Below are 19,620 nucleotides of genomic sequence, written 5' to 3'. Positions count from 1 at the left end.
GCCTGGGGGGAATAATATCATTGTCCTTGGTGGTTTGTTTGAGCCAAGTTTCAGTTAGGCATAAGATATCAAAGGAGTGTAAGTCTAACAGGGCATGTAGGTGGCTAATTTTATTATTTACACTACGGATGTTTAGGTGAGCTATGAAGAGAGAGTTTTTGCTAGGACAGTGGGTGCATGAGGTGTCTGGATGGGGGGATTGGGAGTAAGGGATATGAGAGTTTGGGCCTGGGTTAGGATGAATATTATCATGAAGTAGTAGGTACTGTTGTGGCATAAGCGACAGTTTCAGTAGTTTACCTAGAATAGGTATAGTTCTTTTGGTTTGGAAATATTTGAAAATGATTGTTCTATGAAATTGAGGTTGAAGGTAGGCTGATGCAGATGTAATGTTACAATGGGAGTTTGAAGTACAAAGGGTGACAGGGGCAGTTTGTTTTAAGGGGGGAGGAATTTCACTTAGATGTAGAGATTCATAGCAAGTGAGCTTATAGGACAGAAGCAGAGGGCAAAGTATTACAGACAAGAGAAGCATGTTGGAGTGTGTTTTAAAGTTAGAAATGGAGATAGTAAGTGTAGTGTGGAAGGAGATACAGGGAGATTGAAGAGAGAACAATGGGGCAGAAAGGGGATGGTCTGTTTGGTAAGAGATAAGTATAAGAGATTGGGGTGGGATTATGTTGCAGGATTAGAAGAAGAGGATGAAGAGGAGATGAGGGAGTTGTTATAGGCTCCCTAAGCTTGGCAACAACCCTTTTTACTTCCTGTTGCCTGAGCAGTTGTGCTAAAAGTCTTTGTGCTCTGGAGTTATCAAAAATAGTTGCTTAATAGCATTCTTTCGAAACTCATGCATATTATTGAGGTAGTCCCTTATGCTGCAATTGTGTCTCTTCTTGTTCTGTGAAATTTTCCCTATAATGCAACACTTTACCCGTTGTCAGTTTCTCTAAATAATTCTTGTTACTTCTTAATGATATCTCTTCTCCTTTTATTTCCACCCTATTTTTAAACTCCATTTTAATTTTATCCCATTCCCTAACTATATTTTTAGAAGAAATTTCTATCTTCTGTAATAACTCCCAAATAATTTCCACTACCTATTCCTTATATAAATATTACGATACAACCAAACACCCTAATACTGGGTGATTTCAACTACCCTGCCATTAACTGGGAAAACTACTCGTGTACCAACACCTTTGCCCAACGGTTCTTGGAGTTCATAAATTTCAATGCCCTGGATCAACTAATCCTTAGTCCCACCAGGGGCTCCAATATCTTAGACCTGGTCATTACCAACATGGGAAATTGATGCTTCACACCTGTGGTCACCCCCTCATTGGTCAGGTCTGATCATAAACTAATCACCCTTGATATCCACATCCCACCCCCACCCCCCAGTAAGGAAACCTCCATAAAAAAACTTCTCCAAAGCCAACTTCATGCTACTCAAGTCAGAAGTGACAAACTTCATGACACCCATGCAGACGGGAACTGAAAGTTCGACTGCTGAATCCTACACACACTAAGGCACTGTATGAGCACATCCATTCATGCATGAATCGTGCCATCCCCAAAAGAACCAAGACACTCTCCTCCAAAAAAGGAAGCCAATTTGGTGGTCCCTTGCCATAAACAAACTTTACAACAAAAGGATGAAACTGTTGCAGAAAAGAGGAAAATCCCAGGATGCAAAAAAACTCCCTTACGAGCCTCAGTAAGAAGCTGAGATAAAATCCTCCAAAGCTAGTTGTGAAAATAAAATTGCCAAAGATTCCAAAGACAACCACAAGGCATTCTATAGCTATGTCAAGAATCTAAATGGCAATGGTCAGATCTGTTCTGAGCTACAACAGAATGGCATTAAATATACTGATCCCAAGGATATTGCCAATATCCTGGCAGATCGATTCAGTGCAAACTTCACCCCCCTCTTACCCCCTAAAGGATCCAGCTCAATACCGAAAAATTGCCAAATTCCGGTAATAACGGCCACACATGTAAAAACCGTACTCTCCAAAGCTAAGAATACAGCATCCATGGGACCAGATGACATCCCAGGCTGTGTACTACATGAACTACAAAATGAATTGGCACCTCACCTAAGTGTCATGTTTAATCATAGCCTCACCTCAGGCTTTGTGCCCAGTGAGTAGCGCATAGCTAAAGTTATCCCACTCCACAAGGGGGGAATCCACCTTGGATCCCGGGCACTACTGCCCCATCAGTCTGATGAGCCTGATCTGCAAGGCCATAAAATGTATTATCATGGAACTTATAAACAATGACATTGGCAACCTTCAAACACTGGACCCCACACAGTTTGGGTTCATGAAGGGCCGATCTTGTCTCCTGAACCTGATTGACTTCTTTGAATCAGTCTCCAGAGCCGTGGACAAAGGTAAGGTTGTTCACACAGCCTATCTGGACCTCGCCAAGGCCTTCAACACCATCCCCCACTCTGGAATCATAGATAAACTTACTAATCTGAGCATTAATCCCTATCTCACTCAATGGGTTGCCAACTGGCTTACTAACAAAACCCACACTATAAAAGTAGCCGACTCAAAATCCAGCTCCAGACAAGTGACAAGTGGAATACCTCAGGGGTTCAGTCCTGGGACCGCTCTTGTTTGGCATCTACTTCTCTGAAGTACAGGCCAACACTAAGGGACTCTGGCTAACAAAGTTCACAGATGACTGCAAAATGGGAGCCATTATTGAATCCCCAAATGATGTGGATATTCTACAAAAGGGCCTTACAGAAACAGATGCTTGGTGCCAGAACCATGGGCTCAAGCTCAATGCCAAGAAATGTATAGTTATCCACTTTGGGAAAAAACATGTACCTGTGAATTACCACATGGCAGTACACTAAACACCGAAAGTGTGATAAGAGACTTAGGGACACAGGTGGACAGTGGTCTCACCTTCGATAACCACATCGCCACAACAGTCAGGAAATTCTACTGTGTGGCACACCTCATCACTAAGGGCTTTTCATCCAGAAAAAAGGAGGTCATTGTCCCACTGTACTCATTCCTCATTAGACCCATTATAGAATACAACTCCCCGTTTGGTATGTACCTCTCAAGACATCTGCAACAACTGGAAAGGCCGCATAAATACCTCACTAAAAGAATCACAGGCCTATAGCAGATGCCCTATGCTGACCATCTAAAAAAACTCCACCTATACTCTGTAGCATATTGTCTACTTAGAGGCAATCTCTGCTTAACATACAAGGCCATGTCAAACTCGGAGCTGTTGGACATGCTACACTTAAAGGAATCCCAATCCCTCAGCGAAACACACTCCAGGGATCTAAACTTTGTCATCGCAATGAACAAAACATGCTGGAGGGATAGGTTCCTGACCCAGAGACTCCCCAGATTCTGGAATACACTGCCCATACATGTCAAGCAGAGCGCCTCTTTGGCTCTCTTCAAAAGGAACCTTGATGATTGGATGGGAGATAGGAAATTCACTGCGGGGATCACGTCAGTTGGCTCTGCTAGACAGGGGTCCAGGGAAGTAAATACTGTGGGAAGAAATAGCCAGGGAATTGTTATGGCTAGGCTTGTATAGGCCCTAGGGCCAATAGCCTAGTACCAGCCTATGAACCTATGAAATTATTATATCCCTTTTTAACAGATAGGTGGAGAAGCACCAGTGTCTCATTTTACTTGATTATCCTGCATTTTTGTTTTAGTTAATATTGGCACGTGATCTGAAATAGTTATTCGATGCTTATCAAAAATTTCTATCAAATGTACATGTTCCTGCAAAATATAATTTCTATCTAGTCTAGCCCAGTTTTTGTACCTTGGGGGATAATATGTAAATTCTGTCTGAACTCCTACTACTGTATCTTCCATACAACATATTTTTATACATTTCTTCAAAAGGCTATCCTCTTTGGTTATATTTTCCCTTCCAGGCCCCCAAGATACAGCCTCAAAGTTACAAATCAAATTCTAGCCCTCACTTATAAATAATATTCCTTGCTGAAAGCTGATTATTTCAGCCAGAATTTTCTTAAGCTCCATTGTAGCAGTTTTAGGTGGAATATAAATACAAGCCAGAGTAATCCTTCTCCCGTACCTGTAGCCCCTTAATACTACATATCTGCCATTATTATATTTTTTTCCTCTTCTATTACTATTGGAGCTCCTTCCGCAATTAATATAAGTACCCCCCTTTTTCTTTGTCTGATATATTCCACTGAATAACCACCCTGAAATCCTTCCTTTATCAAATTCACATGCTTATTTATTTCCAAATGAGTATCATGTAGCATAATTAATTACACTCTGCATTTTCTAATATAGTTCACTATTCTTTCTTTTTTGTATATATTTGTTTGGCCATTCACATTTAAAGATAGTATGGAAAGTGTCATTGTGTTAAGAAGTTATTATTCCTACCTGTTATGTATAACAGTTTTTTAAAATGTCTAATTATATAGCTCTTGTGTTACACGCATTCAGTAATGTTTGGCAGGTTGCTCTCTTATACAGTTCTTTCTTGACATATCCATTTTAACATCTTCACATCTTACAAAAATGTTTTCATGAAAACTCTCAAACAAAAAACAAATACACTTCTAGAACATCCCCAAAACCTATTAACTTAATAGTGACGCACAAAACTATGTACATCTTCAAATAATGAAGTTTTACCCTCCTAATGGGAACAATTTCTCAGAATGACAGCCATACTCACAGGCTTGAATCAAATTATAATGAAGGTTATTCGTGCTAGGATGCATGGTACAGCCTGTGATTCACCTTCCACTAAGTGCTGCATGTTTTTGTCTTATCTTTATTCCTCTCCCAGATGCAGAAAACAACTTGAATGTTTTCAGAAAACATTATCTCCTAGTCACTGAAAGAAAGACATATTCTGTTTTTATTGCCCCCTTATCAGATTGTCTCCACAAAAACATGAGAATGAGATACACAGTTGCATTCCACTATACATACTGTACTGTAAACATTTATATGTTACAGGGAAACACTATTCTGTATTCATTATATTCACTGTTCTTTTATTTATTTACTTCCCCTTAAAACTTGTTATTAAATCAAGGCAAAGGCCTTAATCCAGTCATTCCCCTTTGCAAAAATAAGAAAAAGCATATATTGTTTTCATATATCATGGTGTTTTGTCCATGTTTTCTTCTCGTTTTACTTTGCAATGCCTACATTTCTTAAAAATGAACAAGAAGAAAGAAGGAAGAATAAAAAATAGGGATACCTGTTTACTTTAGTACCCTATTACCCTCAAAAATAACTGAAAAAGCTTTACTTTATAACATGTAGTATATGTCATGTATTATAAATATGCTTTAGAGAGCAACATTTAGTGTTACTTACAGTTAACTCTTTCCTTCCTCTTTCCTCCTGGTAAATGTTCCTCCAAACATTAATGAAAATAGGGCATATGCTTTAGGGTCCCCTGACACCCCTACAAGTTTAACAAAGTTAAAAAAGGCCAATATTTCCAGGTTTTCTTGTTTTGTCATACTTCACAAATGTAATTAATGCTTTGTAATCCCACATTTATTCCTGAATATCCAAGTTGCTGGTTTTCTTCCTGTTGAGCTGCATCTCCCAAATCCAATTGCTGGTTCATTTCCAATATACTTCTGGTTCTTCTATTCAGCTCTTGTGATTTTTACTGTCTGTCAAGCATTTTCCTTTGGAACACTGGAAAAGGTTTCACTGGCATAGTCTCTCTATAGACTTTATTATCTGAAAAATAAGAAACAGAATCCCCTTCTGTTTGATAGCTCATTTTTTGGACAAACTTTTGTATTTCATCCTTACCATGTTCTGCTTCAAAGAATGATTTTGACCATCCAGGAAATAATATTCAGAAAAAAAGATGGATACAGCAGCTTGAGTCTCCACCTGCTTTTTGATATTCCCTGATTGCTGGAATAAATGTACTCCTCTTCTGTCTGGTGTACAGTGGGTAATCATTTTCCACAAACACTCTACTGCCTACCACTTTTAGTACTTTGTCCTTCTGCCACAATTTTGTCATAATCAGCTCTTTCAGCTGATAGGATTGCATCTGTACTATTAAAGGTCTAGGCTGCTTTTTCATGATCAGGTTTGCAGTATAAACACAATGTGTCATTTCAGTTAACAGCTCCTGCTTTGGAACACCAGTCCAGTTGCTTATTTGTGCTTTCATAAAACAAATACAGTCTATTAATTCCAATTTCTCTGGTACAGCAGAAAATCTTGGAGTTTCCCTACATGCTCTGTCCTCTAATTCTATCATTTTTTGAAACATCTCTTCCTGGGCAGTCTCATATTCAGCCAGCCTTTTCGGCATTTTGACCTCTGATTTTTGAAGTTTTATCAATTCATCTGAATATCTGTTTAAAGCTTCTTTCATTTTTTACAGCCTTTTGTTATTTGAGTTGATATACTCCATTAGTGTTTCCTTTATTCTAATCAGCTCTGAGCACATTTTGATTTATTTTTTTCCTCTAGATTACTGGAAGTCATGTCTTGCACCATTTTTGCTGAACACCTGCAGGCTTCTTCTCAGCCAGTGTTTTCTCCTCACATTTTGTGATTAATTTTCTTTTGGCTTCTCTGAACTTCTTTTTTGCTGGTATCCAGGTAGTACACTTACTAGCCCGTTACTGAAATTTACCTAAAAAGCAAATTCACTGGCTCTCTTTTTTGAGTTTCTGTTTTCACATTGAGAGAGCTGAAAATAAGCTGTTACTCAGTGTGCAGCCATCTTGGAAGTTCTCTAGTCAGTATTGTTGTACCTTTTCAAGTTGCATCTGGTGCCTTGTGTGAAAACTAAAGAAGCTAGCATTGTATTCAGTAATGGATTAGATCCGCGAGGTATAAAATGTAATGGTTATCTCCTTCCTGTGATAAGACATGCCATTTAGAATTAGATGGGCTAATGCATATGCTTTTTCTAACTTTAGTAGATAGCACACTGGTCAGTGCTGAATTTGTTATCCACCCTCCACCATTTTCCCTAGATCTTTAAAGATGAGTTATGAATTGACCATTTATTTCGTAAATATAATTTATTTCCTTTTTTTGTGAATTCTCACTATGCCTAGTTTACTGACATGTAAGTTATTGTCATTGCTACTGCATCAGGTATATCTATTTTCTGTAGACAATCTTTTTTTAAATTCATTTATTAGATCTCCTAAGACATAAAGACAGAAAAGAAGACAAACTATATTAACATGTTTTCATTTACATTCATTATATATTACATATATGTTTTCTTTCCTTATAACAATTATCATTCAGTCCAATATTACATAAATAGCTTAAGTCTTGCCTTACATTAAACCTTACTCCTCCTCCTGAACATTTTTTAAATGTATTTTTCCTAAAAACTCCATTTACTTTGGTGTAATTCGCTCCTTCACTTTTCCATATATCTCACTTCTAGTTCTTTTATCTCATTTACAATATTCAATATTTCAAATACAGTTGGAACATCTTGGAAAAAATGGCATTTTACTGAAGTAATTACATTATTCAGTTTACAATTTTCAGCATATGTTGTTATCCAGATCGCATTTCCCAAGATCATATCTTGGAAAAATAATCTAAAAAGAATATCCTGAGGACAAAGCCATGTGGGGCACCAAAGGTAACCCTTGTGAGGCTACATGAGTACCCCCCAGATTGTGTTCTCTTGCTTAATTAGTGTTTTTATCCATTGAATTACATATGGATTGACATGTAATACTTTTGATTTGCCATTATTCCTTAACGTGGAACAATGATGAATGCCTTGGCAAGATCTTTTAGATCTCTTTAAGTAGCAGGCACTGTCACGCCTTTGTCAGGTGTTGTGGTTATTTCTTCAAAGAAAGCCACAAGATTCATATGGTAAGCTCTTCCCTTAACAAACCCATGTGTTTATGTATCAAATAGAAGTAATTTCTTTGTTCCATTTTGGATAAGTTCTGCTGTGATTCACTCTGTGATTTTACATAGAATACTGGTCAAGCTGATGGGCCTAAAAACTATTTGCATCTGGTGTGAACACCTCCCCACGGTGAAATGGTAACAATACAGCCTACCTCCATAGTATATGGATGTGTGTGCATGCTAACATTCAACTTGCCACATATTAGTAGGCACTAGTTACATTATTCCTGATTCTTTACAGGAACCACAAGAATGTTGTCTGACCCCATGAAATCTGAGGTTTTATTTTCCATAGATTCATTGGTATTTACTAGGCTAATGACCACAAGGGCCTTTTTAAGTGTAGCCATGCATTCCAAATCTCTGACAAGTTTTAGTACCCTTGATAAGTGTAAGCAGGGGCTTGGCAGATGAAATATTTACAAGTAGGGGCATGGGAGATGAACCATTTACAGGCTGCCTGTGTCCATTGGAGACATAGGTGTCAGACCATTGATGAATTTCCTGTTCCCATCCAACTGTCCAATCTACACTTGAATTGAGTTAGGGAGGAACTCTGCTCTTACATGGATGGGAAGTCTGTTCCAGAGAAGAGTTAGTCTCTGGGAGACATACCTGTCTCTCCAGCAGGTTCTATTTATATCACAGGCAAGGTATAAGTCTTGAATGGGTAATTCTGGTTTGTTTGTTTTGCAAATATGGAAGAGGTCCATCAGAGTGGGGTCTGACAATGCCTTGTATACCAGCCCTTAGGGGTGTGTTGTCAATATGATAGTTACCAGAGGTGGATGACTTCCCAAAGGATTCTATTGTGGATTTCTTGGCATTTAGTTTTAGGCCATGGCTCTGACACTAACTATTTGTTTGTTTTAGCCCTTCCTGGAGAAAATTTGTGTCTATGAATGATTCAGTGATAGGTCCTAATTTGCAATCATCTGAAAATTTAGTCAGACAGAGGCCATTGACATTGGCCTTGACATCAGAGAAGTAAATGCCAAAAAGGAATGGTTCCAGGACCAATCCTGGAGGTACTCAACTTTCAACTGGTTTCTTTATAGAGGTGGACTCTCCAGATCTAACTTCCAGAGTCCTGTCTGTGAGCCAGCTGGCTATCTACTGGGTGACATAAGGGTTTGTACCTAACTTCTGGAATTTGTCAATGATGCCTGAGTGGGGTATTGTGTCAAATACTTTGGCCAGGACAAGTTAGGCAGTATAAACCATTTTGCCCTCATCTCAAAGAAATCCACCAGGTTGAGTAAGCATGACCTGCCCTTGACAAAACCAAATTGGGTTGGGTCCAGTGTCTGGAGATTTCCTATGTCATTATTGATTATTTCCATGGTAATTCTTTCCATGGCTTTGCATATGAGACTGGTGAGACTTATGAGTCTGTAGTTTCCAGTGTCTGTAGATGGCCCACCTTTGTGCAGAGGGATGACTGTTGCTGTTCTCCATTCATGAGGCACAAAGCTTGTTTGGAGGCTATGTTTAAATAACAATTCCAGAGGGCCTGATTGGTCAAGTATCATGCTATTTAGAAAGCATCCCAGGATATTGTCTGTCCCCACTGATGCGGTGTTCTTGGTCTTAGAGAGAGCATTAAGGACCTGTTCCCTAGTGACAGCAGGGGAGTTATATCTGATGGTATTTCCTGAGGGATGGTTGAGGGGGAGAGAGGGGGTAAAGTTGGGGCTGAATTTGTTGGTCAGCAGGTCTTCTGGCTCAATATAGGTAGCTCCATTAACAATAAGCTCTGCACACATTTGTGTATTACCTTTGAAGTTGCGGAGATAGCTAAAGAATGCCTTGTGGTTGTCCTTGGCCTGGGAGGCCAAACTGACCTCAGATTTGGCTTTGGTAGACTTTATTTGTCTTCTTTGTTGTTTGTTTAGTTTGATGAGAGTGTTTTTATTCAACTGGGTGCTGCACCTCCTAATTTTTACCATAATTGTTTTCCCTTCTGTTATGCAGTCTACTGAAGCTGTGATTCCACTAGGGTTCTGTACTTCTTCCTGGTGGGTACAGCTGCCTCTATGCAGCTATTAACATGTTTGTATAGGGTTTGTCTGAACATTTTGCCATAGGAAACAGTGTTCTCAGGGTTTATGGAGGATTGAAATTTTGCCAGGGTTATCACTTAATAGCACGAAGTTATCCTTAGAGTAGTTCCTGAATACTCAGGGTTATCAGGAGTTCCAGGTTTTATTTTTACTCATCCTTACAGAGAAGATATTACAATAGGGGGTGTGCAGCACTCCCATTTTAGTGAGGACCAGATCCAGTATGGTTGCATCCCTTGTTGGTGTACTGACAATCTGGTCCAGGGAGTTTGGGTTTGCAAAATCCAGGAATCTCTGAGCCTGTACATTTGGTGTCATATATGATTCCCAGTTAATAAGTCGTCCATGAATACTGTACTGGGTTGGATGGTGAGTGTTTCCAATATGTTTAAATACATGTTATGAGTTTCCTGGGTTATAGAGGGGGACCTATAGCTTGCAAGAAAGTGGTATGAGATTTTGCCTATGGTGATTTGAATGTGGAGAAGCTCAAATGCATTGTCCTGTTTGACCAGCCTTGAGGTATTTTTATTTTTGATGTAAATCAAGACATCTCCACCTTAAGTCCTTGTCTGTGTAGTAACTGGTCTAAGTATGTGGAAGGCATTATAGCTTTGCACTGCTAGTGTGCTCTCTGTGGCATTAAAACATATCTCAATGACCACACAGACATCAGCATTTTCTAGGGTGAGATGAGCTTTTAGGTAGTGGAGTTTTTTGTTTAGACTCCTAGCAATGAGCAGTAATACCTTCAGATTTTCTTGGTTTTGATTTGCTATGTTGGAAGTATTTTCAGTTTGACATTGCCTAAAACGAGCACTATGAGGGAGGACAATTTTTTAGCTAATATTCGAAACCCTAGGGGGGAGGTGCAGACCATCCCTGGCAAAGCAGTGTGGTCTGTTGACCATCTCCTTTCATGCAGGAAAATACTGCTCCCCCATAGCAGAAACTAAGCCAATCATTAAAGTTGGCCATATTTTGTTCATATTGTGGCATCATTCTTGGAGAAGATAAAATGCTGCTCAGTGCTAGGCTCATACCTTCCTGGGACACATATTCCCAAGAGCTCCATGATGTCTGTCTCCATATACTCTAGGGAGGTATGTCTCAGGTCATTTACAGCCACATGGACTATGAGTGAGCCATACTGTACTTTGTCTAGGAGGTCTTTGGGGTTTAAGATGGTTACGTTTTAATGCCTCAGCATATGTGGGTTTATGTGTTTGCTTTGAATTGTGTATAATGGGTGAAGTGTGTATACTACTGACAACCTGATTGACATTAGGAATGCTTTTATATGTATGAGCTTTGTCTCCAGTGACATTGTGAAAAACATCTCTCACATACCGTATCGGTTTGTTTGAGAATTAACTGGTTGTCAGTAAAAATGAGGCAATTTTTACATTGCCTCAGGATGCCCATATCCACCAAGCTGATAATGGAGATAGTGGGAAAGTGCATATCCATTACAACAGACCCTTTGTTATTGACTATAAAACTGTAGTGAGAATATAAAGTAATGCCAACAATATCTGGTTTACAACTCTGGGGGCAGTGATTGTCACTATAAATTAGTTGTCCTGACTGCAACCAGATATTGGTAAAATGTCAAGGGTATTTTACAGGAAAAATGTCAATTCAATGTGTCTGTGTCTGTACAGGGCACACCATGATGCTTGAGGGGGAAACTAATACATAAACCCTGATGGTTTATGGACGAAGTATCTAGGCAGATATTCTGAAATTAGGTTTTAAACAGCAACAAATCAAGCAGTACTTTCTGAAAAGAAAGAATTAGCTTGTCAAGAATGATGTAAAGAGGGGAATTCACCTTGAAAGGCTACTGCCCGGCTACTACTGGTTCTGATCTTACCACAGCTTTATGCTGCTGTAATGCAATGCTTCTTTGCTTTTTCTCTCAACAGAAGCAAAACAGTAGCACCATTCCCAAGATGAGAAGCAGGCCATATGCCCTTTGGTGCTCAACAGTCTTGTCCCAGATGATGCAAGAGTCTGTAAACTTGTTGTGGCTTTTTCTTGGTAGATGTCTTGAATAGCAACCAGACCAATCAGGAATGTCAAACACAGACACTCACTGCCTAAGCAGAACCAGTCAGGAATCAATGCACTCTGCTCCTTCTCTCACCAGGAGCAAAATATAAGTACAAATTCCAAGCTGGAACCAATGAAACAGTTGTTAGGCTTTTCAGTGATAAGCAATCTCCAAGAAATAATGTCTCTATGTTCCTTCTGACACCAGGAGCAAAACAGAAGCACTTCTCCCAAGATGACTATTGAGAGGCAGAATGTGAGCTCTCCAATAATTGGTGGTCTTGGAGTAGATATTGCAGATCTTAAAGGTAATATATAAAAATGGGTTAATATCCTAAGACCTGCAGTGTGCATGAAGCAGTTAGATGTGAAACAGGGGGTAGCTTAAGCCACTAATTTTAAAACAGCAAGATAGATTGGAATGGGATGGTCACTTTATATTCTGGCTGTATGAAACAGAGTGTGATGGCCAATAAATTTAAATAGCCAAAGGGGAATAATCTCACAAAATGATAATTTTGTGCTTACTCACAATAGCCAATGAAAGAGGAGAGGAAAGGAGATATGTGGTCAAATTAACATAAGGGGGAGGCAGCTAGAAAGACAGCTGAGTTTAAAAACACAAAAGTAGCAGGGTGGAAGGGTGGGAGAAACTTAATTTATGTGACTCACAAGAGACACAGCTGTGGTGTATTTCCTAGTTTAAATATGCAATTAAAAAGTAAAACACAGTGTAAAGAAAATAAATCACAATATACAAAATAGGTTAAAACAGTGAAGCACAAGAAAGCAAAACACAAACTATCCTTTCCTTCACAACAAGCTGTAGAAGAGTCTGGGTAAGCTTTTCCAGTAAAAGCTAAGACTGAAAGGATTAAACCCTGTACCACAGAAAGTAGCTTGCTAAAAGTTTACAGTCTTAATCCATCCCACTGCCAGATCAAAAGATGCACCTACTCCTCATCAGGGAATCGAACCCTCGTCTCCCATGTGACAGGCAGGGATACTCACTACTATACTCAAGAGGAAGACACTAAGCATTTAGATATGAAAGAGGGGTAACTTAACCCACTATTTTTTTATTTGTGGCAAAATTTATCACAGCTGTAGTTACACACACTGAATATCTCCTGCACCTGAAAGGTCACTTTATTTCTGGATAACATGTTACATTCCGAATGTTTACCTTTCATGCTTCTGGTATAATTAAAGAATGGCTTATTTTTGCATTCAGTCTTTGAAATCAAGCAAAGCTCGTGGCTAGATTTGAGGGATATGATAAGAAAAGTTAAGTAGTTTGTATACTTAATTTAATCTAAAGTTTTTATGACGTGGCTAATGCTTAAAAACTAAATAGCAACTCTTCTTTTCAGTTGTACTTCTACTAATTTTTACCAGTATGTGTTTATGAATGCAGAACTTAATAATATTATAGAACACCAAGACTGTATCTGGGGCACATTTATTAGATTTATTTGGTTCACTGAGGACAATATCCCAGTCTGTTTTCATAAGCATATCATGTACTACACCATAGTTTCCACTTGTAAAGTCTAGGAAGAATGATGTACTAATGACAGAGTTTGAGTTTGCTTTTAGAAAAACAATAATGCTATCATGATATGTATTAACTACAAAGGATATAATGGGCAGGGAGCAGAAAGATCCTTAGCTTACAAGTTTGCTGTGTAAGATATTGCCATTCCTAGATCAATTTTGTAATATTGTTTCCAAATTGTTTTGATTAAAATAGTCAGCATATATTTTGGTATAGTTACATGATCTTCAGTAGTCTAAATATTCAGTCTTTGGGTAGTTAAAATGATCTCACAGGCATTTTATTTTCATTGATCTTGAATCCAGAAATTTAGTTAGGAAATCCTCACAATCTTTCAGGGGCATAGGTGGTAGAGTCTATGTCAGAAGCTCGAGTTTTCAGAAACTCGAATTTCATATTGTTGAGATGATAAGATCGAGTTTCTGAAAACTAAAACTTCAAAAAACAACAAAAATCTACCTTATTTATATGTGTTTGCAGGTGAGCATGCCCCCGGCAACCCCAGCAACCCCTGCATATTATATATACACCAACTCCAAGATTGCACTACAATGGAGAAAGGGGTAAATTCCCCCATCCGCACTGTATGGTGCTCTCCATTCAAAAGTTTTCAGTTTTTGGAAACTTGCTCATATCGTCTCGACAATATGAATTTTGATTTTCTGAAAACTCAAGCTTCCGATAGGGACCCAGGTGGTGTATGGTAGGTTTCTATAGTTGTATATTTGTACCACTGATATTAATTATTGTATCATATAAGCATTCTCATATATAACTGGTTAATAAGCAGTAGATACTATAGCATTAATAGAAGCTACCAAAGATAGTGACTAGTTACTGAACTGCAAATATAAAAGAGATAACTAGTAAACTAAATCAAACAATCACAAAAGAAGAAAGTGATATATTTAATCATTTTCTTGTTATTTAGAGGAATACAGTAACACTACCCAGTTTCAACAATTAAGCATACAGAGAATTGATTCAGTTTACAGTAGTTGCAAGTGTTTGATTACATATAAGGTAAAATGGGTTATTTTAGATACCATTACAGAATTATATTAAAGTAAACAAGTTTTGTTTTGCAATAAATTAGTAATAGGTTAGTTTGTATTAATCACATTTAAGATTAAATAAAATAATAAAGGTGTGGTACTACAGTCCAGCAGTTAGGACTGCTGCCTCAAATTGCTAAGTTCAATGGTTTGGTTCCCAGCTGAGGTGCCTTTTGTTTGAATTCAAATGTCCTCCCTATGTCTATGTGACAATTTTGCTAGGTGCTTCCATATTTAAGAGGGGGCACTATAGAGTATTGGGCAAACTGTAGTCACATCTTGAAACTTCATATAAGGAAAGGTACATTTGCATTTTGTCAGCATCTTAAAACACTGGAAGTTCATTTGCAAGAGGTGTTATACTGTGTTGTAAAGTCTCCTAGCTTAGAGAAGAGGGAAAAGGATAAACTTCTCACTTTGAGAATTTTTAATTTCCGGTGCAAACTTGTACATGGTACATGGACAGAACAGGTGTTTGGGGACAGAGGTCCCACACTGGTGGATAAAAGGGTATGGCCTCTTGAAAAAATATGTGTTTTCTAGTGTTGTGTACTGTTTAGTGATTTCTTATGATTGGGATTTTTTTGATGATTAGATATTATAATGTTTTACATCTTGAGTAAGGGAGATGTGATATTTAATGCCTAAAGATAAACTGGAGATACTTTTGAATTATGTGTCAATGTGCTTACAGTGTGTGTGTGTATGTACATACATATGTGCTTGCATGCGCCTGTGCATGTATATGTAAGTGCCTACATATGACTGTGTCTGTGTGTTTGTATGTCCATGTCACGTGTTTGTTTGTGCATGTGCGAGTGTGCGAATGTGTCTGTTTTTGGACCCTGGAATGGACTGTCATCCACTCTGACTGGTTCTCTGCCTTACACATTTTGTTTTCTAGGATGGGTTCCATCTATCCTTCTAAAAATAGGATAATGTGGGTATCAATAAATGAATGAATGAATGAATGAATACATTAATAAAAGTTTAAATTACTATAGGAATACCTTGGTTTTATCACTTCACAGATGTTGGCATTTGAACTAGAGAGGAAATAGTTGTATAGTGTTGTACTACTCATTATGTGTTTGAGTCAAGCCATCAGAAACTGGGATGTGTCTTGAGACTGTAGCGTGCTATACCATCAACAAAGTAAATTCAGTGCATGCTGCTGGGCTCAGCATATAACTGATGACACAGACCAAAGGAAACAACTACGTAATGGTATTTCACTGAATTCAACAAAACTGACTGTATTAAATGACACATGAAGTAACAGTTATTTTCAGCCTTGTGATTAACCAATGATATGAGTCTAAGAATCATTTTAGTCATGCAAAACTAAATTACAATTGTCCTGTTGATTTTCTGACAGCACAGGTAATTAGAAGAAAAAACTGCAGCTAACAATATATACATAAATATATTAGTAATCTAGAAGGCTTAGGAATAGCATGCAAACATACTAATTGGAGTCTGTAATTTCTAATAGTAAAATTATGAGCTATTGGCATCAACATTAGACATCCATTCAGACTTAGAAATAAGTTAAAAAGAAGAAAACAGGTGCTTACCACTATATACTATATAAAATGGTAAAACTATAAAATAGTTTTCACACAAAAATGGACAACAGAGTAAGTTACCTTTAAAGGTACAATTCACAGACCTTGTCTGCATACATGGGTAAGACAAATGTACAAATGGGGATGCAATGGCAATAGGCAAATGTACTAAATGTGCATGAGCAGTGTTATTTTTGATATTTGCAAGTGTCACAGTGTTCTACTCACCAGTGTAATGCTGATACACACACACACACACACACACACACACACACACACACACACACACACACACACACACACACACACACACACACATATTTATATATTTATAATTCTTATTACTGAAGTTATTAATTATTTCTATTAATAATATTGTTTTCATAGGGAAAGCAATACTTACAGGGTTTGGGACCCACATCTCCTTCCTCCTTTGAAAGAGGTATCAGTTATTTTCAATATCATCACATCACATGCTGGTAAAGAAGAAAAAAGGATAAAGTTGAATTAATAGAAATCCTTGAATGACCCTTTTTTCCCCACAGTGACTTCCATAGTAACTACCAGTAGGAGATTTTAAAATACATGTGACTGCAGTAATGAAGTAGTAATACTTACTATAGAACAGTGGCCAGCTATCTCCCACTTCTGCCACCTACCAGTCAAAGTGACTCTGTCCAAATGTCATTTTTTTTTAATGAACCATTACCATCTGAGTCCAGCCTGGCCCACTATGATGCCTGCTATAGGTAGTGAAAGATTTTTGTCTCTTTTAAGCACAAACTTGGGGCTCTAACCTGACTGAGCTGTAACTGAAGTGCTCATTTTTGTCATCAGGTTTAATGAGTAGTTAATTATGCAACTGAGATTATCACTGCGAATCACACCCTCTGCAATGTGATCTCAGCAATTAAGGCAGCTAACAATTTTGCACTTACACCAGCTCAGCACCTAAAACTGAGTGTGTGGGCAATCCAATGACATATTCATCCACTTTGTGTCTGAAAGATCATGCATGCACTTGTGGCATATTCAAGGTAGTAGAAAATTACCTATGATGACTAATACACCTGCACAGGTGTGTAGTAATGTGATTCATTGAGCTGTGCCAACAAGGCTTATTTGCATAAGATCTTTATAACTGGAAGTAAAATTGCTGAAACCTTCTGAGAGTCACATTTCTATGCACTGTTGGTTACCACATTTATGCAAACAATGTCAGAAACCACAATTAAAGCCAATAGTTTAAAAGAAGTACAGTTGAGACCAGAAAAGAAATCATATTACAGCCTCAGGGAAAAAGGCACAGTACAGGTAATTTTACTGCTGGGGACAACCATATCCCCATGGGAGTGCTTAAGATTTATGGAAAACATCTTTTTAAGAAAGAGAGTCCATGACTGGCACATACCTCTCAACCTCTTAAAGCAAGAAATCTGGACAAAGCTATAAAGAATGGGGGGACAAAGGCCCAAAAATAGGGACGCTTTTTAAATATTGCTCTTACAAATTTATAAAGTTGATAGAATAACAGGCTTTGCATTAGCATGAATTTTATTTTATTTTTATTTTACATTTGTTGACCGGGATAGTCTGACTGGATGCATGTCCATGTTCAGCGGAGGCCCGGGGAGAAAAACTCCAAGGGTAAGCAGATACAGCATTACATATTACAAACAGACTATTTACAGAGATTACATAAGTAAGCAAGTTAAACAAGTTCCACAGGTTGCAGTTAATCCTGAGCGCAAGTCAGGATTAAATTAAATTACACAGTAAACTGATTAGCAGATTTTTACACATTCTAGAGAGAGTTAGCCATGCCAATTTTCTGAAGTGTTTGAAGTCTGAAACTCAAATGTCTGTCATTATTTTCTCAATGATTTGCCATTGATTTGCCAGAAAACTGCAGTATTTATGAGAAACAGACCAAAAACATGAGACAAAAATCTGGACATTCTGCGAAAATCTGCACAGTTGAGAGGTATGCGGCAGAACAAGCTAAAGTGTGGAATCTAGTTCTGGCAGACACAAATGGTATAGGAAAATGAATCATATTTTGGCATAGTGCATAAAAATAGTTAATGGCATGATGCCACGTACCAGGAGTAAAGCTAGGCAGAATGCAACTGCATGTAGTACCATTGGCAGTGTGGCTTCCACCGTGACATGTTTAACATCTGGTGAGAAGTATCTGTACTCACTACATGGGATGCCTATGATACAGAGGATTACGGCACTGTGTTCATTCAAGGTGACATGGATACCAGCACTTTGCTACAACTTCATCAGCCACACACACGTCGTATAGAATGCCAGTGTTTATCTGCCATTTATGGTATTAGGGCATGTATATCTTCATATGGTGAATGTCTGCATATAGACATGAAATTTTTCCTCATCGGGTATTACTATTTCAGATGATTTAAACAGGATACATTATTCAAATTCTTATGTGTCTGTTGTCTGCAGAATGACTGTTGATGGTGATGCCACTGTACTTTTAAGCATGATGCAGCCTCAGGACAATGGCACTGTGAAACCCCTGCACTGGCACAATAATTAAGCAGCCTTAATCCTTACCACTGGCAACAGTAAGGGACATACACATGGGAGGATGAAAAGTACACACACACAGACACACACACACACACACACACACACACACACACACACACACACACACACACACACACACACACACACACACACACAGTAACATGTAATTTTCCTTAAAAGAACACAGAGATCACAGTCAGTCTGGGGCTGGTTTCTCCCTCTTTCTCCAGATCCCCAATAAGACTCTCCACTGTCACAGCTACAGGGTTAAGATCTCAGCTGAGGGGCCAAGCCAAGACCTCTAGCACCCTCTCTGTCCAATCAGTGTTTCGTGTCCCTGCCCAAGTAACTGACACATGCACCTTTAAGATTTGATTTATAAACAAACACACACACACCTGGGGAAGGCTGACACAGTTTTACTAACTATGCTCCCTTTTGCCGAGACTATAAGGTAGTTACCACTGCTACCATCCCCTACTTATCAGCTACTATACGGCCCTTACAAAGGGTGTCCAATCCTACTGTGTAATGTTACTATTATCCAAATGGTAGTTTTGACCAAACACCAGGCTATTTGGAGTGGCCTCTACAGTATCAACAAATACATATGCAAGTACTTTAAGAGCTTAAATATGTCTCACAAATATCAGCCACAAAGATAGGTTTAAATATATTTAATAATAAATAATAAAAGAACAAGACAATACTCAGTTAATCAACACAGTGACTTCAGAGTTCAAAATCACAGGAAATATTTTAAAACAACATTGCAAGACAGTCTCAAATACAGAAAACATGTAAACTAATCTTTACTATATTCCT

This window comes from Protopterus annectens, chromosome 2.part1, assembly GCF_019279795.1.
Source record: "Protopterus annectens isolate FY-2018-M chromosome 2.part1, PAN1.0, whole genome shotgun sequence".
Taxonomy (NCBI): domain Eukaryota; kingdom Metazoa; phylum Chordata; order Ceratodontiformes; family Protopteridae; genus Protopterus; species Protopterus annectens.
This window is presented reverse-complemented; position numbering follows the sequence as displayed.